Raw genomic sequence first — 26587 nt, 5'->3', positions numbered from 1 at the left:
AAGGCTCCATGAATGAAATTACAGGTTCAGTTTATTAATCTTGAATAAAATTCAGCAGCTATGTTAGTGGGAGAAATCTTAGCAGACTTCAAATTAGTGTGCGTGCATACCGCAAATACTGTTTTAACGCTGCTGAGAACATGCATTACATTAGGGTGCCCAGAAAAAATGACCCCCTGCTCCACAAGCGGAAAACAGTTTCTTGGGTTATTTTAAGCATCTGTATAAATTTTGGGTGAAATTGGTTGATATTAACCCATTGATACTCGAGCCTAAACTTGTCGAAAAAAAAAGTTTTTCATGCAAAAATTACATTTTTAAATTGCTAATAAATTTTCAGGTTTGAGTTTTACAGCTCTGTTATGTTCTACAAAGTTGTAGAGCATTAAATTTTCAATAAGACTCTCACTTTTGGGAATATTTGAATGGATGTAGCGCGCCCTATAGACAAACTCGTAAGAAAATTGGGGTTTTCATAAATTTTTTCGATTTTTCCCATACAAAATTCACCCTTGAGTATCAATGGGTAAATGTTGACCGATTTTGCTCATATTTGGCCAAGAGTCCTAAAATAGCAAAAGAAACAATAATCTGCTTGTGGAGCGAGGTTTTTAGAAAAAGTCCCATATTCTGGGTAACCTAGCAGTACATGCATGTAATAGAACTTTCTAGAAGATCAATACAGTCATGCCTCGGTTTAGCACCACATATGGGGGATGCAAAACCGAGGCGTGCATAGCCGAGGCACAGAGCTTATGGGATTTTGGCTGTATGGGAGACATTGGCTTTGATCGTACGAAAAATCATGCAAACATCAACAAATTATAGTGATTTGAAATCGGATGATGTCAGCTATTCATTAAAATTATTATTTCATGAAAATTTTCACAAAAATACGTATTTTCATGTATTTCGAAAATGCATTGGGGTATCAAATGATCAGGTTTTTTCATACATTTTGGATGTAATAACAACATTTTTAGAAAATACTCAAAATTTTCACAAAAGTACGTCTTTTTGAAAAAAACTACAAATTTCAATTTTGCAATATGGGTATCAAACGATCGGGATTTTTTTCATACATTTCGAGTGTAATAACATTTTTTTTTAGAAAATACTCTAAATTTTCACAAAACTACGTATTTTCGAATAAAATACTCAAAATTTCCGTTTTCACAATGTGGGTATCGAACGATCAGGATTTTTTTTATACATTTCGAATGTAATAACAATATTTTTTGAAAATACTCCACATTTTCACAAAACTACGTATTTCCGAAAAAAATACTCAAAATTTCCGGTTTTACAATGTTGGTATCGAACAATCGGGATTTTTTCATACATTTCGAATGTAATAACATTTTTTTTTGAAAATACTCCAAATTTTCACAAAACTACGAATTTTCTTTAAAAAATACTCAAAATTTCCGTTTTTACGATGTGGGTGTCGAACGATCGGGATTTTTTCATACATTTCGAATGTTACTTAAAAAATGAAAATACTCAAAATTTTCACAATTTTACGTATTTTTGAAAAAAAAAATGATTTGATTATTTGATACCCATATTGTAAAAACTGAAATTTTGAAAAGTTTTACAAAAATACGAAGTTTAGTGCAAATTTTGAGTATTTTCAAAAAAATATTGTTATTACATTCGAAATGTATGGAAAAGTCCCGTTCGTTTGATACCCACATTGTAAAAACGGATATTTTGAGTATTTTATTTGAAAATACGTAGTTTTGTGAAAAATTAAAGCATTTTCTAAAAATGTTGTTCTTACATTCGAAATGTATGAAAAAAACCCGATCGTTTAATGCCCATATTGTAAAATTGAAATTTTGAGTATTTTATTCGAAAATACGTAGTTTTGTGAAGATTTTGAGTATTATCTGAAAATGTTGTTATTACATTCGAAATGTATGAAAAAATCCCGATCGTTTGATACTCATATTGTAAAAATTAAAATTTTGAGTATATTTTTCAAAAAACGTAGTTTTGTGAAAATTTGCAGTATTTTCTAAAAAAAATGGTTATTATATCCGAAATGTATGAAAAACCCTGATTATTTGATACCCATATTCCAATAAAAATATATTTTTGGATTCTTTAGAGAAAAAAAATGCATTTTCAAAATACAGGAAAAATACGTATTTTTGTGAAAATTTTCATGAAAAAATGTTTTTAATGAATAACTGACATCATTTCGATTCCAAAACACTAGAATTTTTTTTATGTTTGCATGATTTTTCATACGATTAAAGCCAATGTCTCCCATATAGCCAAAAACCCATAAGCTCTGAGCTTCAGTTAAGCACTGGGCCGTGCTTAACCGAGGCAGTTGAACGGTGCAAAACCGGGGCAGTGCAAAACCGAGGCATGACTGTACACAATGATACACCGTCACACTTAATTAAATTATTAATTGCTGGCAGAAAATATTTCTAACGTCAAAACTGCAGCTATAATAATTAATAATAAATACATGAAAACAAAACACTCCTCATGTGAACCAAGGGCCTGGTTTGTATATTCCATCGATTCTATTTCAGAATAAGCTAATTTCAGCAATTGATTTTAAAAAGATACAAACTTTAAACAACAAACGGTTCATGAAAATCAATATTTTTTTCAGATTTTGAAATTATAATTAAATATGGTGACTGGTGCGTTATACAAAAACGAACAGAAGTTGCTGAGATATTGCCATGCAAAGATTTAAAAACATGAACATTGATGTTTTCTAAGTCTCATCCAAACAACCCACCGTTTTCTTATATTGATATCTCAGCAACTAATGGTCCGATTTACAATGTTAAAATATGAAACATTCGTAGAATTTTCCGATCTTTTCGAAAAATAAAATATATTCAAAATTTTTAAACCAAGACTAACATTTTAAAAGAGTGTAAAATTGAATATTTGGCCCTTTTGAAATGTTAGTCTTGATTTATTTTTTTTTGAAAATATTGTTTTTGAAGAGATCGAAACATTTCACGAATGTTTCTTATTTTAACACTGTAAATCGGACCATTAGTTGCCGAGATATCGACGTTAGAAAACGGTGGGTTGTTTGGGTGAGACTTAGAAATCATCAATTTTCATGTTTTTATACCTTTGCATGGCAATATCTCAGCAACTGAGGGTCGTATCAACAAAGTTCAAAAAAGCAAAAAATGGAAAACAGCGACTATTTTGAAAAAAGTTACCTAAAAATGGTCTTAACTTGAAAACGGTGCACTTTATGAAAATTTCACTAAAGTACATTTACATCGAAAAATGAAGTTGAAAAATTTTTGCGACCAATATTTTGGTTTTTGAAAAAATCAATAGTGATTAAAAAATTCATAACTCGGTCAAAGATTTTTTGCACAAACTAGAAATTTCTGAAAAGTTGGCATTTGATGTCCTCTGAAACTTAGCAAAAAATGAAAAAAATAAAAATAGTGTTTTTTATTGACATAAAGTTAAATAAAAAATCACCAATTTTTTTTTACCGTGTATCGTTTTTTTCAGTGTAGTCCATATCCATACCTACAATTTTACCAAAGACACCAAATTGATCAAAAAATTCCTTCAAAAGATACAGAATTTTAAATTTTCATTAATCGTTTTTGTATGGACAGCTGCCAAATTTGTAGGGAAAATTATATGGACAAACTAATGATGCAAAAAGGCTTCTTTGGGTATACCAAAGGCACTAAAAAAGATTTCGTAGAGAATCGCTCATTTGTTTAATAAGTGTGATATTTATCTATTTTTGGAGTAACGGACTGGCGAGATAAGTTGCTTTTTACCAAAAACGGGTAATGTTCTCAAAATCAAGTTTTTTTTAAATTACCAAGAATTAATATCAAACAGGATGTCAATGATTACAGGGGGAAATCTCTGAAGAAAACAAACAGACACTTTCGATAGACAAAAACAAACAAATCGAACAAATTTACTGTCTCGCATAATAAAATTTTCAGCCGACACTTCCTCTGATCGCCCAAGTTTTTTGTCGAAATGACAACTTGCAGAAAAGGTCGACCCATCACCTCCAGTCGTTCTCGCTGGTCCAGTCTTCTTCCGCGTAGATTTTTCCAACAGCTTTTACAGGACATAAATTGTGGAGACCAAGAAGCTTGGCGATCTCCCCCTCTCCATTAACAGGAAAAATCAAGAATTCAACCAAAGAAGAAGCCAAGAACGGCTCAATCGTCGGAATAAATCAGTCTCTAGAGGGAAAGTCCTTTTGTGAGGATGTCCTTTTTGTCAACCGACACAAAACAGCGTTGGACCTGTAGCGGCGGAGGCCGAAATTATTCAAATTAGAGGACGACAAATAAACATCACTTTTGTTGGCCAAGATGTGCTGACTCGAAGGCCTCCTGAATGGTCTCTTCACAGCGCTTTCCAGGACGAAGCGCGCAAAGTGAGAATTGACAATTTCGGCTCCATTCAACGCGAGGTCAGCCTCGGAGGGAGGTCGTCCTCCAAATTGGAAGCGAAACCGTGTCAAGTGGCCGGCCACTGTCGCTGACCTGTTGTAGACGCCACGGACGGAGTCATCGTCAGGATCGATGTTTGTTCATTAGGCGTTCAATGGAGAGAGAGAGAGACCCTGTCACTGCAATATCCGGCCCCGAGGAAGGTTCGTTTTTTCGACGTTGCCGTTAGAGTCCAGAAGCACTTTGATATGGTGAACCACTTGTCGAAATTCTAAAACGCGTACAGGAACACGTGTCAACCGTTGAGGCTTTTCAACGTTCCGATCGAATCACTGTCACTCGGGATCAATTTAGGAAGGTATAAATGATAGTCTTCTGAGTTATTTTAACCGTCGTCTGGAGCGAATCAGGGCGAACTTTGGATAAACTTGGGTATAATAAAAATAAATATCTGTGCCAATTTTGAGCAAAATCGGTTAAGGTTTGGAGGTCGCCGTTGAGCATTGATGTTTGTATGGCAAAATTCGTGAAAATGTATTGGGGAAAACATCGATTCCACCCAAATTCGTAAAAGATTCTTGTAAGAACACACACTCCATAACCCAGCCAATTTCAAAAATGTATGCTCAAAGGCACCAACTGAAATCCTTAAAAAAAAGGAACAAACATCGCAATAGCCTCTAGCCCTCGCGAGGCATCGATTTTCATCAGCACCTTAAAACGATACGGTCCTACACATTTTGATCCCAAACGACGATAGGCCGCTTGCCTTGCCTCAACGTGATTTCGTGGCCACCGCGACCCAATCTAGATTAAAGAAACAAATCAAATGATTAGACCGAACCAACCCTCCGCGTGCTCCAATCTGCCCTTCAGCAGGTGCGGATTTGCGGCTCGGTTTGGGAAAGCATTTCCCCGTGAATACACAAACGGTGCCATCGAGGGTCACGGCCGCGTTGTTTCCAACCCTTGGCACACCAACGCCCTCGCGAAACACAGCAGGTGCGACTCTCCGGAATCGAGCCGCCGCCAACAAGAGTCACGTCGCCATTATATTGGTTCGTCGAAAAAATTTGCATACCTCGTGCAGGCATCCCGGAACGACTCTATCGCGGTGGTGTCTTCCGAGAGCAGGCTCCCGTTTGGGATTTGGTGGGAAATTTGACAATCTGCCTTCCCTCAAATTGAATGAAACTTCGGCGCTTCCCGAGGCACACATACCTGGGTGGGTTGCAGCAGACGCTTTGGCATGTCAAACAGATTCAGCACACGAACATTCCCGCAAATTGAGGTTTCTCGGGACAGGCCGCGTTGCGCGCTGCTCTGGCAGGCAGATGGCGTCCAGGTCGGGTAATGTTTTGTGTTTGCGGGGAGATCAGTGTAGTATGACGTTCTTTGAAGAGGAGGTCACGTTGAATACACTTGTGCTGGCAGATTCTTGGAAAGTGCACCGGATTAGCTCGAATTAGTGTCGGGATTTAAAGCTAGAGGTTGCGCTCATCGTTTGGAGATAGCTTGGGCATGATTTTTGTGGAATTCTGGTGAATCCATAGCTGTGTTTGACAGCTTCATGTTCCCATGTTTAAATTGGTAGCGTTGTATTAGACTGAGATAAAATAATGGGCATCTCACTTAAGGTTTAGAATTTTTAATTTAAAATATGACCAATTATCTAACATTTCGAAAATCGATTTTTAATTGTACTTATATTTGGATCTGGTACATTTCACCGAATGTCGTTTCGCCGACGATCATTTCGCCGAATGTCGTTACGCCGAATGGTACGTTTCACCGAAAGTCATTTCACCGAATGGACGTTTCGCCGAATTGCCTTAAAAATTAACTTTTTTGTATAATTTATGCTGTTTTCTCGCTGCAGTGCCATCTTGTAACCCACTAATACTTCATTTTTTTAATTGCTTAAAAAATGAAGAATGTAAAAACTAACTTAATCAAAATGAATGCCGCTGAATCCGAATCTGAATTCAAATTTCGTGTAAACAGTGATATTTTGGAGCTCCACCCTTTTGCCAAAAAGGGCAAATTCCGAGAAATTTTGAAAATTGGCACCATTTTTCTCACTAAAACTCAAATATCTCGGCTCTGGAGTGTCGAAATTGCATTTTCTCAGAGGGAAAAATGTTCGCCACGAAATTTCCTACAAGCTGCATGTATTGGTTTAACTGGGAAAAATAGGCTAACCTAAATTAAATGAGCATTTCTGAAAAAAGTTTTGAAAAAAATGCGATTTTTCCGACATAAATCCGCCTGGGAGAGTCCAAAAACTTAAGTTTTGGTCCAATATTGATAGTGCATCTTAATCTGTGGACAAAAACTTATCGTTTGAAGATAATACACACCTGATCGAAACAGTTTTTGTATTGATTCCAAGCGATTTTAGAAAATTTGTTCAAAAAAGTGACTTTTTTCAGTAAATTGACTAGGGGGTGCAAGAAAGTATTTTATTATTTTTTCTTGTCTAAGAAAACATTGTTCCTAACATCATAATCTATCATTTAAGAAGTGAGCACCTGAAATTCCTCGACATGACCTCAAAATGGGACAGGCTACTGCTCATGTTTCAAAGAATGTAAAAACATACAGAAATTATTCAAAAAATATTCATTAAAAAAACAAAAAATGCAAAAACTAAGAGAATTTTTTCAAAATGTTATGAAGCTCAAATCATAAATTTTTCTGGTACTTTTGTACCGACTCTCTCCGATTTCAATGAAACTTTGTAGACATGTTATACTAGGCCTATATAAGCCATTTTTTGTGTATTTAGAGCCAATAGTACTGGAAAATAACATTTGAGAAATGCGTAAGGTATTTAAATATTTTTTTGTATTTTGCAATTTAAAAATCACCGTATCTCGAATCCGTTGCATCGTATCAAAAAGTGGTCAAAGACAAACTTGTAGGAAATTGGACGGGCTTTCTGAAAAAAAAAAAAATACACTGAAACAAAAATACACAACACTTTCATGAGATTTTTCAGTTTTTAAGTTTAAAAGTTAAATTTGATGAGGATGTCACGGTTTTTTTTCGCTCAATATATTTGAGGAAATAACCTAAAATGTTACAAAAAGATTCTGTCATATAGAAAAACCAAAAACCACAAAAAAAAACCTATTTTTTCAACATTTTTATTTTTAAAACCGCTGTATCTTCCCAAGGATTGGACTTAGGACAATGGTCAATATGGAGACTTTTATGTAAAATTTTCTAGGGAATCGATTCCCACTATCGATTCTGAAAAATTTTGATGTCTAGACCACTTTTCAAAAAAAAAAAAAAACGGTTGTAGTAAATGATTTTTGTATTTTTTTAGGAGAGACATACCATCCTGCATTTTTCGTGAGTCTTTTTGTAACATTTTAGGCTATTTCCTCAAAAATTTTGAGCGAAAAAAAAATCGTGACATCGCCATCAAATTTAACTTTTAAACTTAAAAACTGTAAAATCTCATAGAAGTGGCGTGTTTTTTTGTTTCAGTGTATTTTTTTTCAGAACGTCCGTTCAATTTCCTACAAGTTTGTCTTTGACCACTTTTTGATACGATGCAACGGCTTCGAGATACAGTGATTTTTAAATTGCAAAATACAAAAATATTTGAATACCTTACGCCCTTCTCAAATGTTATTTTCGAGTACTATTGGCTCTATATACACAAAAATGGCTTATATAGGCCTAGGATAACATGTCTACAAAGTTTCATTGAAATCGGAGAGGGTCGGGTACAAAAGTATCAGAAAAATTCCTGATTTGAGCTGGAATTGCTCTTTTACAACAACTCGATTTTGAAAAACTTTAACCCCTTTAATGTTTTAGTGGACAAGAAGTGACAATTTTTGATCGATAGGGTATGAAGGACGATTTGGTTTTCGCCAAAATGTGTTTTTTTTCCTGGAAAATTGTGTGTTTTTGGAAGTTAGAAAATTTACAAAAAAAATCATTAACAAACTAAATTTGTTAATTTTTGAAAAAGTGCAGCGTTACTCAAAATTATTTTTGTGAAAAAAAAATTGAATACCTTAAAGAATGGTTCATTTGGACATAAGGAATGGATGGATAAGGATAAGGATTTATAGATAACTGCACTTCTGCTAAACTTTAACTTGTTAATACACTGAATATGCTTTGCATACGGAATCCTTGATGAATTTAAAGCGTCCTTCTCTCGGAAGGCTAACGATAAAGTAAATACGAAATTACTTCCATTTGCAGGTTACATTTCCAACTTCTGTAACAATGTCCCTTTGCAGCAATCTCCCTTTGAACCGGAGGGACCATCAATCCAGTTAATGATTAAGTTAACCGTGATCCTTCACGGAAGGATACTAAACGCAGCCTTTCGGTCGGTATCAAACGGTCAGGAATGTTTCCGCCCGGGTACACACTGCTGCTGAAAATCCCAATTGCTTTATCGATGCCCCCGGGTTACTCCTGCTGTACCGATTTAGTCTGAAGGGTATTCGCAGAAGGAATCAAACCAAATGGGACGGAATCCTGATGCGAATTCCGTGCTATTTTCCTGGCATTCGTTCGGACCCTGACGGACGAGAGAGTTTTATTGCTCCGGTCCTCCGGAGGACCATTTATTGTGCCGAGAATGGGATTGTGCTGAGAACAATAAAGATTATTATTTAATTTGAGGAAATCTTCAGCTCGGTAAATAAACAGTTCCGCGCTGAACGTCATCCCGGTAGTAGTGTCCCACTCACTCGTCGTCATAGTGCTGAAGAAACCAATCCGAGAAGATTTCATTTCAGGCTGATGGAGACTCCTTAACGGAGCCGTTGACGATGCCGACGCCGCCGGTCATAAATTGTCATTTCGGTCTAATGAAATTGCTCCCGGTAATGCCTCTTCTTCATCTTGTTTTGCGAGAGTTTTTTTTTGCTGTACCGGGAGACAATGTCCTGGACAAGGGGACTCCATTTCCGAAGCTCATTTAGGCACGACTCGGACGGGGCGTCCTTGAGGAATGGGCGAAGCGGGAAAATTTCGAGATTTATGGGTAATTACCGGGTAAGTTTTAATGTTTAATATGGGAGAAGCGGCCGTAATGAGGATCCTCCCGGCATCGTAACGTGGATGCTGCGAAAACGCTGGCCGGTGCAGAGAGCAAGAATTTCTTGATTTAGTGGGACAGTGCCTCCGGTTTTGGTCACGCTCGGCCCGTTTGCCACTTCTTGGCAAGGAGATATTGGTACTTTAGGACCGTGGTGTTTTTTTTTGCAGAGGCAGACGATGCTATTTAGGGTTATTAATTGATGGGCGGTATCCATTAATGGTGGTGACCAGAGTCAACGTCCTGAGAAAGGTACACGCTTGAAGTAAGTAAAATTGAAAAAAAGTTGCCGATATTTAAATTTCCAAGAAAGCTTACTCAATGCACAACTGGAAATGCTTTACAGTCATCCCACATATTCGGAACGGTTTCCAGATCGGCCAGTGTTCAAAAAATCATAGCAAATCGATAATTGAACTTAATGATTCGCTTTTACCTTCATTTGAAAGCTTTTCTTGCGATCTTTCGAATGCTGTATCGAACATCTGCAACTTTTAACTTTTATATGAAGTTTTTGAAGAATCACTTTGACCCTTGAAATCCACAAATTCGGAACACTTTTTTCTTACGAATGTAAACAAACTTTGGATTTCTCCAGGAGTAAACATTTTTCTACAAAATAATGACTTCGCACACTGAAACCAATGAAACTCAAGCTAAGTGATGTTTATACATGGTTTGATAACTTTTTTGTGAAAATATCAGTTAAATTCAGGTGTTCCACAATTGTGGGAGGCACAATAACATCCCACAATTATGAAACAGGCCATTTCGAGGCAGTGTTTTGTTGCTCTGGACAAAATAATCTTGAAATGAAGTTTTTTGTTCAAAAAGTACTACTTTTACTAGTGAAATAGCAAGATAATGTCCAAAGGAAGGTTCTAAAAATAGTAAGGTCGACAGAAAAGCTACTTTTGGCATGCTATTGACAAATTATCATAAAAGTGTTCCGAATTTGTGGGTGTTCCAAATATGTGGGATGACTGTACATCATGTAACATTGAAGAATCGCATTCAGGACATGCCAACGAGAAGCTGCAAAATAATTCCCAAAACATTCCGTATTCCAAGCAACGACCATCCGGTGCCACGTGAAGCAGCTAAAATTGTCGTTTATTATTCTACCCACTGCATGGTTGCATATTTGTATGCACTGGCAACACTGCTGCTGCTAGTGGATGCTGGACTAAGCACTCATAAATCTGTATAACTCTCGTGCTGTTCCAACCCAACTGCAAGTAAAAGCTCGTTCTAATCTAATCCACCGGTTGCTGCTGCTGCTGGTTGTGCTCACGGAATTGTAACCAGTAGCAGCAGCTGCTACTCACGAATCACGCCATTCATGCAAAATGCACCACATGCACGACTGCAGCGACGATGTTGTTCGTGACGAATTGCACTACTATCAGCTTCACCACCCCTTTCCCCTCCGACCTGGGGGGACTTTAGCTGTAAAGTTGGAACGACACGTGGTTACATCCATTGAACAATCTATGTAAATTGTTCATTAGAGTGAGATCTGGTGGTGTTATCTTAAGAGGTCTTGTCAAAGTTTGAATTACCGTCAGTGGGGGTGACATTGGGTCTGGGGGGTGAGATTGGGTCAAAGTGATTTTTTACGGGTTTTACCATTTCTCAGATTCTTTTCAATGAAACTGAATTCTGTTAAAAGGGTTGTGTAGGGGACATCTTAAGATGACTTCGCTGAAAAAATTCGTTCCTAGAACATATCCTGTTATTTCGGCAGATGTCTAAAGTTGGGGTACGTTTTTGGCCAAAATGACCTCTCGAAAAATCATTTTCTAATATTTTTGTTAGAATTGCTCGAAAACTACCCAAATGTTTGAAAATCTCCACTTCAAACATTGTAGCGTGTCAATACGATTCCCTCGAACAAGAAACGCTGTTGGATGACTTGTTTTTACCATATCTTTGTATTTCAGCATCATTTTAGTTTCATTTGACCCAATGTCACCCCCTCTAAGGGGTGAGATTGGGTCAATTTTCAAACAATTGGCATTTAAGATAGTGTTCATCAAAATCGACCATATTTTGGGAAAATGTTAGTAAACTATCTAAGAACAAATCTACGTTAAAAGATTTTCGATGTTATTTAAATTGTTTTTGTTATTAAGAAATTTCGAGAGGTGTTTCGTTTTTTGACCCATAGTCACCCCCACTGACGGTATGTAAGTAGGTTTAAGATCTGTACATTACTTAAATGAGTAATTATATTTATTAAATTCGACTTTTCACACAAAAACAAAAAAAAAAATGAATGACAAAAATACCATCTTTTCTAGAGTTATTTTTTTAATACACTCAAAAAAATGAGTTCGCGTAAACGTGAACAGAGTTCATGCCAACGGAAACCAGGAAGAAAACTGTTCACTTTCATGGTGCAATGCACTATAAAAGTTGAACAGTTTTCTTCCTGGTTCCCTTTGGCATGAACTCTGTTCACGTTTACGAGAACTCATTTTTTTGAGTGTAGATTTGAGGGTTCTATCCCATTCCCCAGAAACTCATTCCCCAGAAACTCATTCCCCAGAATGACCCATTCCTCAGTAAAGTTTTATTTTTATTATGAATGTACAAAAAAATGATCAGTTTTAAAGTGTGAAGTATTTAGATTTCGCCTTTGTTGTGATAACTGACGACAAAAGATAAATGTTTCCTTCTTTAAAGAAAGGAAAACTCTTTTGACTTGTGATAATTGCTGACGAAAGATGAATTTTCCCCTTAAGGGTGAACAGCAACCCAGGAAGTAGTTGTCTTCTTATTCCAAAAATGACAAACTTACGGAACCAGTCCTGCAACAATATGATTGTATAAATAGGCACATTTTGTTATACATCGTTTAGTAGACAGTACTTTCGGGGATGAATAAAAAAATATATCGATAGTTCCCGTAGTTTCGGAAATAGTAGAAATATGTGTAACAAAAATCTTGGGGCAAATACTCTGGTTGATGTTCACCATTGAAGTTAAATTTTCCCTTCTTTAAAGAAGGGCAAACTTTCTTGCCTGTCAGTATTGCTGATAAAAGTTTAATTTTCCCTTTGAAGTTGGATTTTCCCTTCTCGTGACTGTCATAACTGCGGACAAAAGTTGAAATTTCCCTCTAAAGTTTAATTTCCCTTCTTTAAAGAAGGGACAACTCTCTTGACTGTCTGCCAAAAGTTTAATTTTCCTTTTAAAGAAGAATTTCCCCTTCTCTAAAGAAGGGAAAACTCTGTTGACTTGTGATAATTGCAGCATGCTGACAATTTTCCTTTAGCAGTTATCCCCCTCTTCTTAAAGAATGAAAAAATAAAAAAAAATAGTGTTAGCAGTTATCACAAGTCGAGAAGGCTTCGTTAAACCAATTCTAGTATTGAATTAATGTTGAGAAATTAATATCGTTATGCCAAATGACCAATATGCGCCATTATGCCAAATTATGGTATGCCAAACGGCGCTAAACTAAATGGCCTACATTAAATGGAAAAGGTAACATGTTTTTCAAGGTCATAAATATTTCTGGGGAAGGGGTTATTCTGGGGAATGGATTATTCTGGGGAATGGGATAGAATCGTAGAATCGATAGAAACATATCAAGAAACGAGAATTTGGTGTCCTAGGCAGGGTTACCAGTTCAAAATTTTAAAAATCTGGCAGACGAAAATCGAACAATTTTGAATGGTGAAGGGGAGGGAGGCCATGAATTAATTCAAAAGTTTGTAGAGTTCAGATGGTTTAACTGGTTTTATGACCTCAACAATGTTGGATTTTCATTTTATTTAAGAAATACAATCATTTTTTTTTTTTAAATGGACATAAAGTAAAAAATCTGGCAAAATCTGACAATACCTGGCACAGAGAAGAGTGAACCTTTATTCTGGCAGACACTTCTAGAGTTTTTTTTTTGAAAAGGTCCAATAAAGCAAATTTCCAGTTTTAGTTTTTTGGGTGTTATTGAAACCGCCTTTAGTCAGGGGTATCAAAAAACACCCAACAAGCAAAAACTAAAAAATTGGTTTATTGGACATTTTCAAAAAAAAGGTGCAGGTGGTTATGTTACACATAACCAGTATGACAAAGAACTTTGCAAGATGATTGTTGAAATTTTCGATTAGAATGTCCGGTCCAAATTCCCCCCTTATAATAACCGTCCTATCGAACTAAGGGGACGGAAATTGCAAGTGGAGCTGAAATAGAAATCGAAGTGAAATCAATTTACTTTCCTTCACCACTCGAATGTTACCAAGATGCGGGAATGTTTTTGCAAGGCTGTTGCAAGCAATCGGCGGCAGTAAAGGAAATTTGAACAGCAGACATTAAAAACTACCCTTTACAGGGCTCTTAATGATTACGAGATAGTTATTCTAAATTTCCAGAAACAGATTTTCACAGTGGCACAAAAAAATGTGCATCGCAGTAGTCTATTTATTACTTCCTGCCTAATAAGCAATATATTTTAACTGCTTAGTATCAGCATATTTTAACTGCTTAATTTCAGATAATGGCCAAATGTAACTTTTTATGTCCAGTATCAAAAATCATTAAGTTTGATACCCATATTGCCCCAACTCTTACGGTCCGGCAAATGTCCCCTCATCGGAACATCCCCGGGGCCTCCGGCCACTTCGGATTGTGGCCACTACTGCCAAAATGTCAAATTTCATGTCCGGTATCAAAAACCATAAAGTTTGATACCCATATTGCCCCAACTCTTACGGTCCAGCAAATGTCCCCCCATCGGAACATCCGCGGGGCCTCCGGCCACTCCGGATTGTGGCCACTACTGCCGAAATGTCAAATTTCATGTCCAGTATCAAAATCCTTAAAGTTTGATACCCATATTCCCCCAACTCTTACGGTTCGGCAAATGTCCCCCCATCGGAACATCCGCGGGGTCTCCGGCCACTCCGGATTGTGGCCACTACTGCCAAAATGTCAAATTTAATGTCCGGTATCAAAAACCATAAAGTTTGATACCCATATTGCCCCAACTCTTACGGTCCAGCAAATGTCCCCCCATCGGAACATCTGCGGGGCCTCCGGCCACTCCGGATTGTGGCCACTACTGCCGAAATGTCAAATTTCATGTTCAGTATCAAATACCATAAAGTTTGATACCCATATTGCCCCAACTCTTACGGTCCGGCAAATGTCCCCCCATCGGAACATCCGCAGGGCCTTCGGCCACTCCGGATTGTGGCCACTACTGCCGAAATGTCAAATTTCATGCCCAGTATCAAAAACCATAAAGTTTGATACCCATATTGCCCCAACTCTTACGGTCCGGCAAATGTCCCCCCATCGGAACATCCGCGGGGCCTTCGGCCACTACTGCCAAAATGTCAAATTTCATGTCCGGTATCAAAAACCATAAAGTTTGATACCCATATTGCCCCAACTCTTACGGTCCAGCAAATGTCCCCCCATCGGAACATCCGCGGGGCCTCCGGCCACTCCGGATTGTGGCCACTACTGCCGAAATGTCAAATTTCATGTCCAGTATCAAAATCCTTAAAGTTTGATACCCATATTCCCCCAACTCTTATGGTTCGGCAAATGTCCCCCCATCGGAACATCCGCGGGGTCTCCGGCCACTCCGGATTGTGGCCACTACTGCCAAAATGTCAAATTTAATGTCCGGTATCAAAAACCATAAAGTTTGATACCCATATTGCCCCAACTCTTACGGTCCAGCAAATGTCCCCCCATCGGAACATCTGCGGGGCCTCCGGCCACTCCGGATTGTGGCCACTACTGCCAAAATGTCAAATTTAATGTCCGGTATCAAAAACCATAAAGTTTGATACCCATATTGCCCCAACTCTTACGGTCCGGCAAATGTCCCCCCATCGGAACATCCGCGGGGCCTTCGGCCACTACTGCCAAAATGTCAAATTTAATGTCCGGTATCAAAAACCATAAAGTTTGATACCCATATTGCCCCAACTCTTACGGTCCGGCAAATGTCCCCCCATCGGAACATCCGCGGGGCCTCCGGCCACTCCGGATTGTGGCCACTACTGCCAAAATGTCAAATTTCATGTCCGGTATCAAAAACCATAAAGTTTGATACCCATATTGCCCCAACTCTTACGGTCCGGCAAATGTCCCCCCATCGGAACATCCGCGGGGTCTCCGGCCACTCCGGATTGTGGCCACTACTGCCAAAATGTCAAATTTAATGTCCGGTATCAAAAACCATAAAGTTTGATACCCATATTGCCCCAACTCTTACGGTCCGGCAAATGTCCCCCCATCGGAACATCCGCGGGGCCTTCGGCCACTACTGCCAAAATGTCAAATTTCATGTCCGGTATCAAAAACCATAAAGTTTGATACCCATATTGCCCCAACTCTTACGGTCCAGCAAATGTCCCCCCATCGGAACATCCGCGGGGCCTCCGGCCACTCCGGATTGTGGCCACTACTGCCGAAATGTCAAATTTCATGTCCAGTATCAAAATCCTTAAAGTTTGATACCCATATTCCCCCAACTCTTATGGTTCGGCAAATGTCCCCCCATCGGAACATCCGTGGGGTCTCCGGCCACTCCGGATTGTGGCCACTACTGCCAAAATGTCAAATTTAATGTCCGGTATCAAAAACCATAAAGTTTGATACCCATATTGCCCCAACTCTTACGGTCCAGCAAATGTCCCCCCATCGGAACATCTGCGGGGCCTCCGGCCACTCCGGATTGTGGCCACTACTGCCGAAATGTCAAATTTCATGTTCAGTATCAAATACCATAAAGTTTGATACCCATATTGCCCCAACTCTTACGGTCCGGCAAATGTCCCCCCATCGGAACATCCGCGGGGCCTTCGGCCACTCCGGATTGTGGCCACTACTGCCGAAATGTCAAATTTCATGCCCAGTATCAAAAACCATAAAGTTTGATACCCATATTGCCCCAACTCTTACGGTCCAGCAAATGTCCCCCCATCGGAACATCCGCGGGGCCTTCGGCCACTACTGCCAAAATGTCAAATTTAATGTCCGGTATCAAAAACCATAAAGTTTGATACCCATATTGCCCCAACTCTTACGGTCCGGCAAATGTCCCCCCATCGGAACATCCGCGGGGCCTCCGGCCACTCCGGATTGTGGCCACTACTGCCAAAATGTCAAATTTCATGCCCGGTATCAAAAACCATAAAGTTTGATACCCATATTGCCACAACTCTTACGGTCCGGAAAATGTCCCCCCATCGGAACATCCGCGGGGCCTCCGGCCACTCCAGGTGATGGCCAGTTCCAATGATCGACTCACGCGACCGGCATGTCTTAGCTGGTCCTTGCCTCCAAGCCATCTGCTCCCGGACCTCCAAGCCGTCTGCTACCGGGCCACCAGGCCATCTGCTTCTGATGTGTCATCGTCGTCGTCCAGCAATAGAATGAATTTTCGGGACCGACCGAGCCGAGTTTTGTTGGCTCGTCGACGATCCGAAAATTATGAGGTGGAGTGGGGGAGATTTTAGATACATCAATCTCACGTCTCTCGATCGACTGATTGGGAAACGTTCGTTCATCCAACCAACGTGCACCAAAAAGAGGGGAAATTTGCCGAGAGGGGAATTCGTCACGTAACGTTTTCGCTTCGCGAAAATTTTGGATTGACACCACGTATAGAAACCTTAGGACAAAGTTCTTTGTCAAAAAAAAAAAAAACTCCAGACTTGGAAAATCTGGCATTCCCAGATTTATCTGGCAACCTGGCAACCCTGGTGCAAAGTCAATCTGTTATCAAGATACATATTTTAAATAGTTGAAAAGTTTTCATTTAAAATTGATGCCAACACTTGTTTGCCATAAGATCAGGCCTGCCGAACCATATTGGCTCAATTTTCACATTTTTTATCGTCAAAATAACAATTGAGCAACTTTCTACGAAATCGGCCGATTCCGACCATTTTTATTTTTTGTATTTTTTTATTTTACTTAAACTTTGTGAGGGCCTTCCCTATGACCAAATAAGCTATTTTGCGTCATTTTTTTACCCATACATGTCTCCATACAATTTTGGCTGCTGTCCATACAAAAATGGTATGTAAATATTCAAACAGCTGTAACTTTTTAGAGAATTTTCTGATCAATTTGGTGTCTTCGGCAAAGCTGTAGGTATTGTTGAGTACCTTTGAGAAAAAAATAGGTACACGGAAGAAAAAATTGCAGATTTTTTTTATTAATTTTTTTTACTGAAACTCAATTTCCCAAAATACATATTTTTTGATTTTCGAGATTTTTTGATATGTTTTAGGGGACAAAAATCCGCAACTTTTGAGCCATAGAGAAACATTGTCAAAAAATCTGCCGCCGAGTTATTAATTTTTGAAAAAAACAGTGATTTTTGGAAAATAATCGAAGTTTCATGCAAAAAAAAGTTTGACATTATTTTTTAATGCAAAATTGAATTTGCAATCGAAAAGAACACTACAGATTTTTTGATTAAGGGCTTAGTTTTCAAGATATAGCCACCGAAAGTTCGATTTTAGCGAAATAGTTGCAGTTTTTAAATTTAAAAAAAAAGTGACCATGAGTGACCATTTCTAAAAATTTTTTTTTTTAAAGTTCAGAAAATTTGTTGTAAAATTGTCTAAGAGACATTGAAGATTGGACCTCGGGTTGCTGAGATAGAGCCGCTTTGAGAAAAAGAAACACGAAAATTAAAGTTTTCTTAACATCACCAAAACAACCCACCATTTTCTAATGACCATTTCTCATCAAATAATGGTCCGATTTTCAATATTAATACATGAAAAATCTGTGAAATTGTCCGATCTTTTCGAAAAAAATATTTTGAAAATTTTGAAATCAAGACTAACATTTTAAAAGGGCCAAACATTGAATATTACGCCCATTTAAAATGCTAGTCTTGATTTAAAAAAATTCAAAATATTTTTTTCGTAAAGATCGGATAGATTCACAAACTTTTCATGTATTAATATTGAAAATCGGACCATTATTTGCTGAGATATGGTCATTAGAAAATGATGGGTTGTTTTGGTGAGATTAAGAAAACTTCAATTTTCGTGTTTCTTTTTCTTAAAGCGGCTCTATCTCAGCAACCCGAGGTCCAATCTTCAATGTCTCTTAGACAATTTTATAGCAAATTTTCTGAACCTAAAAAAAATATTTTCAGAAATGGTCATTCATGGTCACTATTTTTAAAAATTGAAAAACTGCAAATATTTCGCTAAAATCAAACATTCGGTGGCTATATCTTGAAAACAGAGCCCCTTATCAAAAAATCTGTAGTGTACTTTTCGATTGCAAATTCAATTTTGCATTTATAAAAAAAATCAAACTTGTTTTTGCATGAAACTTCGATTTTTCAAAAAATCACTATTTTTTCAAAAATTCATAACTCGGCGGCAGATTTTTGACCATGTTTCTCTATGGCTCAAAAGTTGCGGATTTTTGGCCCCTTAAACATATCAAAAAATCTCGAAAATAAAAAAATACATATTTTAGGAAATTGAGTTTCAGTAAAAAAAAAAAATTAATAAAAAAATCTGCAATTTTTTTCCGTGTACCTATTTTTTTTCCTCAAAAGTCTCAAATTGATCAGAAAATTCTTAAAAGTTACAGGTGTTTGAATATTTACAAACCATTTTTGTATGGACAGCAGCCAATATTGTATGGAGACTTATATGGGTGAACCAATGACCCAAATAGTTTATTTGGTCATAGAGAAGGCCCCCACAAAGTTTGAGCCAAATCAAAAAATACAAATAAAATCCATTTCCGGTTTTGGTAGAAAAGTGCTCAATTGCCTTTTTTAAAATAATTTTATAGCTGTGACATCGGTTCTCAGATGACCAATTAACAAAACTTGATTTTTTTTTGAAAAAATATTTTCACTAGTCGTTTTTATTCACATTTAACGTTAAACCAAAAATGTGAAAATTTCTCCAAAAGGTTTTTTTTTTTTTTTTTTTTTAATTTATATTTATTCAAATTTCTTTTCCATGTACATTCATTCAGTTAAAATATTATTGAGTGTCCAATCACAAACGATGACTTTTCACCTCAATTTTAAATACAAGCAACTTTCATTTATTCATGAAATATTGTAGCTTTCGCTATTCAGTGATTTCAAATGTAGGAGGTCCTACATGTACAAAGGGAAAAGGGATACCTTAAAACTAACTTATAAACTATATAAAGAGCGGATCAATGCAGCTGAAGACTGCAATGATTTTTGTCGAAATGCATCAATTATCTTATTGGACATAACATCCAAAGTGTCAACTTCGGCTAATTGATGAAGTTCACTGGTGCTGAACCAGGGAGGAAGTTTCAGAATCATTTTCAGAATTTTGTTCTGAATCCTCTGAAGTTTTTTCTTCCTGGTTAAGCAACAGCTTGTCCAGATCGGCACAGCATAAAGCATGGCAGGTCTGAAAATTTGTTTATAAATTAACAGTTTATTCTTGAGACAAAGTCTAGAATTCCTGTTTATAAGTGGATACAAACATTTAATATATTTGTTACATTTAACCTGGATACTTTCAATGTGATCCTTGTAAGTAAGGTTTTTGTCAAAAGCAAGTCCAAGATATTTCACTTGATCCTCCCACTTTAAATTTACCTCATTCATCTTTATAATGTGATGACTTTTTGGTTTAAGAAAATCAGCCCTTGGTTTGTGAGGGAAAATAATAAGTTGAGTTTTTGCAGCATTTGGAGTAATTTTCCATTCTTTCAAATAAGAATTGAAAATATCCAAGCTTTTTTTGTAATCTTCTTGTGATGACACGAAGGCTTCTGCCTTTGGCGGAGATGCTTGTGTCATCAGCAAAAAAGTGATTTCTGACATCCTGGGGGCAAATCAGGCAAGTCAGAAGTAAAAATATTGTATAAAATTGGACCCAAAATGCTTCCTTGAGGGACGCCAGCACGTACAGGTAGTTGATCAGATTTGCTATTCTGATAACATACCTGCAGAGTACGATCCGTCAAATAATTTTGAATAATTTTCACGATATAAATCGGAAAATTAAACCTTTTCAATTTCGCAATCAAACCTTTATGCCAAACACTGTCAAATGCTTTTTCTATGTCTAGAAGAGCAGCGCCAGTAGAATAGCCCTCAGATTTGTTGCTTCGAATTAAATTTGAAACTCTCAACAACTGATGAGTAGTTGAATGCCCAAGGCGAAATCCAAACTGCTCATCAGCGAAAATTGAATTTTCATTAATGTGCGTCATCATTCTATTAAGAATTATTCTTTCGAATAATTTACTAATAGATGAAAGCAAACTAATGGGCCGATAGCTTGAGGCTTCAGCAGGATTTTTATCCGGTTTCAAAATCGGAATTACTTTGGCATTTTTCCAACTACTGGGAAAATATGCCAAATCAAAACATTTGTTGAAAATTTTGACCAAGCAACTTAAAGTTGCTTCTGGTAATTTTTAATTAAAATGTAAAAATGCCATCCTCACCAGGGGCTTTCATATTTTTAAATTTTTGATAATAGATTTTATTTCATTCAGATCCGTATTAAAAACTTCATCTGATGAAAATTCTTGTTCAACAATATTCTGAAATTCTATTGAAATTTGATTTTCAATAGGACTCAAAACATTCAAGTTGAAATTATGAGCACTCTCAAACTGCTGAGCAAGTTTTTGAGCTTTTCCCCATTAGTTAATAGAATATTATCACCATCTTTTAAAGAAGGGATGGGTTTTGAGGTTTCTTAAGAACCTTTGAAAGTTTCCAAAAGGTTTGGAATAAGGTTTAATTTGTTCGACATCTCTTGCGAACTTTTCATTTCGCAGGAGAGTGAATCTGTGGTCAATAACCTTTTGCAAATCTTTTGAATTCGCTTCAGTGCAGGATCACGAGAACGTTGATACTGTCTTCGGCGAACATTTTTCAGACGAATCAGAAGCTGAAGATCGTCATCAATAATGGGAGAATCAAATTTGACTTGGACTTTAGGAATAGCAATATTCCTAGCATCCAAAATTGCATTAGTTAAAGATTCCAAGGCTGAATCAATATCAGCTTTGGTTTCTAAAACAAAATCATGATTTAAATTATTCTCAATATGATGCTGATACCTGTCCCAATTAGCTTTGTGGTAATTAAACACAGAACTATTGGGTCTGGTAACTGCTTCATGAGAAAGTGAAAAAGTTACTGGAAGATGATCAGAATCAAAATCAGCATGAGTCACTAAAGGACCACAATACTGACTTTGATTTGTCAACACCAAATCAATTGTTGATGGATTTCTAACAGAAGAAAAGCAAGTTGGCCCATTCGGGTATAAAACCGAATAAAGACCAGAAGTGCAATCTCTGAACAGAATTTTACCATTGGAATTTACTTTTGAATTATTCCAAGATTGGTGTTTGGCATTAAAATCACCGATGATCAAAAATCGAGATCTATGCCGAGTAAGTTTATTCAAATCCCCTTTGAAATAATTTTTATTTTCCCCAGTGCATTGGAATGGCAAATATGCAGCTGCAATCATAATTTTCCCAAAAGAAGTTTCAAGTTCAATGCCCAAACTTTCAATAACTTTTAACTTAAAGTCACGTAACGTGCTATAAGTCATACTACGGTGGATAACTATTGCAACTCCACCGCCATTTCGATTCATTCGGTTATTAGTTATAACTTTATAATCTGGATCACTTTTCAAATAAGTGCCAGTTTTTAAAAATGTTTCGGTTATAACAGCAACATGCACGTTATGAACTCGTAAAAGTTGAAAAATTCATTTTCTTTCGCTTTTAAAGAGCGAGCATTAAAATTCATAATATTGATGGAATTACTTAGATCCATGATTAAACTTCAGGGTAAGAACAACATCATTCGCAAATTTTAATCCAATCTGGATTGCTTCCATCATGGATGTAGCATTACTCATTGTTTGAATCAAACCAAACAGTGAGTTTTGCAAAAAGTCATTTTTCAAACGTAACATCGCCGAGATCAGAAGATCCCAAAGCGTTGCCAGCAGAAAAATTTTCAAATGAGATTTGAGGTACCTGCCCAATTTCAGAAAGATTGGTAGAGGATTTAAAATTCGTGGATGAACCCGAAACGACGTTAGCATAAGAAATGCCATTGTTGTTACCTAACTTTTCCACGGTAGGGGTATTTCTAGAATTGTTCGAGTGAGACAGCACGAACGTTTGATTTAAAGATGCAGGTACAACCTGACTTTGAGAAAATTTCGGTTTGGATTTCGGCTGATGCTTAGCACGAGAATCCAAAACCTTTTTCTGATGGGGCAATCCCAGAAATTTGATTTGTGATTTCCACCACAATTTGCACATTTAAATTGGGTGACTTCTTTCACGGGACAATTGTCCTTGTCGTGAGAAGAATCCCCGCAAACCATGCATTTTGGAACCATGGCGCAATGATCAGTACCGTGACCGAATGCCTGGCAACGCCGGCACTGGGTCAGATTCTGGCCATTACCGCCATGTTTCTTAAAATGCTCCCACTTTACCCGTACATGGAACAAAAACTGTACTTTGTCCAAAAGTTTCAAATTGTTGATTTCATTTCTGTTGAAATGAATCAGATAAAATTGTGAAGTCAAACCAAAGCGAGAAATATTCCCGTTTGATTTTTTCTTCATTGGTATTACTTGGGATGGGGCAAAGCCAAGCAACACCTTAAGTTCGTTTTTGATCTCATCCACCGACAAGTCGTTGGAGAGACCTTTCAAGACCGCCTTGAATGGACGAGCATTCTTGGTCTCATACGTGTAGAAATTGTGTTTGTGGTTTTCAAATAACCAACAAAAGTTTGGTGATCTTGTAAAGATTCCGTCAACAAGCGACATTCTCCTCTTCGACCAAGCTGGAACGAAACCTTCAAATTGCAAGTTTCCTTGCAATTCTTCAGTTGCGTTCGAAAGCTGGCCAAATCGGAGACGGAAGTCACAACAATTGGCGGAGCCTTTACTCGTTTCTCGACGGCAGAAGGCTCAGTACGAGGAGAAGGTTCCTTGTCATCAGTTTCGGATAAAACACCGAAACTGTTTGTCAATGGAATTGGAGGATTGACCTCACATTCAGAATCAGAATCAGACCTCAGAAGAGGCTGTTTTCTTTTTCTGTTTCCGTTAGCCGGTTTAGCGTTCAAACGCTTCACCGACGTAACGACCAAATCTTCAGAAGATTTGCGTTTACCTTTGTTTTGACGCATTTTGCAAGCAAAGTTCTCTTAAAAGATGGCTTCGTTTGTAAAATACAACAAAATTTCAGGCGGGATTAGTCTTGAAAAGACTGTTTAGAATTTTGGAAAATAACTCAGGTAGTCTTTAAAAAGACTGTGAATTTTGTTTTGAAATAACTCTGAGCTTAGGTAGTAAAAAATACCGCAGCTCTAGTGTCCGTTCACCACGAAGGTTCGCAAGACACTGATCTCCAAAAGGTTGGCCAGGCCTGAATTAGATCAACTATTGATTCAAACGATTCCGCACAAAAAATGTAAAAATTACGGAAAATTGTGTGACACTTTACAATCGATCAGCAAAATTTATCTTGAACTGGTTTCTTTGTTTCAGACCCGCAAATCGTCGATTGCTCCTTTCTTACGAAACATCTACCGGAAGCGTAAACCGTCCAATCAATACCGATTTTGCTCAGTGAAAGCTCTACAGGTTCATTACCGCTGTTGTCACAAATTGACTTCGGGGTATGTTTTCGGTAACCCCCGTAAGACAATCAAGCGTAGAAATGTTGACCAAAGTCATCTAAAAAGGAGGACTGTTTGTTATTCTTCAATTTGTTTGAATAAAAAAATATTTTTTTTTCGAGATATTTTACATATTATCGTTAAAAAAATTAGAAGACCAAGTTTTAAATATTTTTCTTTACTATGTTTGAAACAATGGTTACAAAGGGTTGAAAAACTAATCATTTTTTTAAATATTCAATGAAATTATCATTTTTTTTTGTTTAGTTTTTTGTTTTTTTTTTTTAAAGAAACCACAAAGCTAAAGTAAATACCGAAAATCAAGCCCAAATCGACCAACGTCAACGCCGGTAACGACGACGACGACCTCGATGAACCCTTATCTACCTCGTGATTGGATTACCACTAATTTGTGGCCCAGCGTGGTGGCGTTGGGTCCATTTTGGCACTTTTCCTGAACGGTGTGGATTTTCCACCGACAAATGGAAGAAAACCCAGGAAAAAAAACCGCCCACTTACGATCACACACACACACACATTTGGGCGAATCCTTTTTCCTCCAATGTAGGTTGGTTCTAGCTCAATTTGGTTCAATTTGGAACAATTTGTTTTATATTGCCGGCGATATTTAGTCAACCGACTTCCTGGGCTTGACGCCCCTGCTGAAAAGTGGAGCTGGGGCAAATGGGGACTACTGGTGAAGATATTGAGTATGCTGTCCATGTTCACCACAGCTAGCGGCTTGTGGGGGCGAGTTTCGTTTAACAAAAGCTTAATGGTTGTTTCATGGCATGGGGAAGTAAAGTTTGCCTCCATGGGAAAACCTGATTTCCAGAAGCGCCACGATATGTCTGAAAAATTTAGCCGGATGAGATTTTTATTGCAATAAGTTACAGTCAGTTTGAAGCGTAGGTACATCAAAATCTGTGAGTAACCCAAATCCATAAAGTCCTAGTTAAGTCATAGTCAAGTCATAGTCAAGTCATAGTCAAGTCATAGTCAAGTCATAGCCAATAGTCAAGAAAAATAACTTTAGTTAGTGTTCATTATCTAACAAACTTGACTTGTGCATGTTTTCACCTGAATCCCAATCGTCCCTCGGAATACAACCTAAGTTGACCAATTATTTATTCACACTATTAGCATACAAATTCACTCCATCAGCAACTGTTCGAAGCACAAACATTCCACCAAACTGGACAACACGGAACTATCTGCTATTCACCAGCAGATGAGGAAAAAAAGCTTCCCAAAGACATTTTCCCTGTACAGCGGCCAAAGTTCCGGGGAGGGCGCGTGTCCCAAACCATTTGAATATAATCAAAATTCAAATTTAGTCCATGTTTTCTCACCTAGAGCGTTTTCCTTCGCCTCTTTTCTCACCAGTCAGTTTTCCACTATTTGAAAAAGCATTTTCTCCGGCACTGCCTGTTTTCGTTGTCTCCGAAAATAAGCGGCAAAACATGTATAAATAAAATCCTTTCTTTTCGCGCTTAGTCCTGTCTCTTTTTCGAGAAAGCCGTTTCGAACCATTTTTTTGTCGTTTTCCCTAGCTCAAGCTCAAACTCGAAAGTTTATTTGCATTGAGGACATGGCTCGGCCGAGAATGGCAGGTTTGCTGTTGCTTTTTGTGTCGAACGTTGTCCTTGGCCGCCCAATCCTCGCTCGTCGTTTCAGCTCAAAAAAAAAATTGTGCTGAAGCGATTGTCAACACGTTTGGCAGCCGAAGTCGCCGCCGGGAAAAGTGGAATAAAATCGCTTGGAAAAGGACCTTGACATTTCCCCACACTTGTCACCTGTCTTTTTTCATCTTTAGTTCGAAAATGGGCAGATGGAAGCGAGATTGGAATTTTAGAATTTGGTTTCAAATGCTGAAATAAGGCTTGTTAGGAAAATACACACATTATATTTCCTTGAGATTTTTGTTGAAAATTGATCAAGTCTGCTGATTCAAATCAAAACCTAAAAAATCGTGAAATTTGTTGATATCAACATTTTTTTCCAATCCAATCTCACTGAAAAAACCCTATAAAATTACTCGTTACATTTTTATGAGGCAATTTGGTTTGGGGCCTCGTAAGTCCATACTATCCAAACGATTAAAAAAAAACTTATTTTTGTAAGAAAATCATCACGTCCTACCTTTTTACAGCAGACGAACAACATAACACACAAGCGACGATTTGTTGGACTGAGTATTTTGGTTTTGTATGACCCGGCCGGCTGGCTTCACCTTTACGAGGTATTAAAAACTTTAACTTTTCAGCATCGCTTCTTTTTGCTTGTAAATTTTTTGAAAAGTTGAACTCTGGAGTTTTTTTTAAAAGGACCTATAAACCAAATTTTAAATTTTTGCTTTTTGGGTGAAAATTTGGTTTATAGGACCTTTTAAAA

The 26587-nt window shown here is 37.5% G+C and overlaps 1 protein-coding gene across 1 annotated transcript in view; it reads right to left on the bottom strand.

Annotated features, from left to right (window-relative positions):
- Positions 1-26587, bottom strand: part of LOC6032196 (leucine-rich repeat-containing protein 24) — a 370966-nt gene that overhangs the window by 97602 nt on the left and 246777 nt on the right.

The sequence above is a fragment of the Culex quinquefasciatus genome, chromosome 1 (genome assembly GCF_015732765.1).
Source record: "Culex quinquefasciatus strain JHB chromosome 1, VPISU_Cqui_1.0_pri_paternal, whole genome shotgun sequence".
NCBI classification, from domain to species: domain Eukaryota; kingdom Metazoa; phylum Arthropoda; class Insecta; order Diptera; family Culicidae; genus Culex; species Culex quinquefasciatus.
The sequence above is the reverse complement of the archived record's forward strand: the minus strand, read 5'-3'. Positions and strand labels throughout refer to the sequence as shown.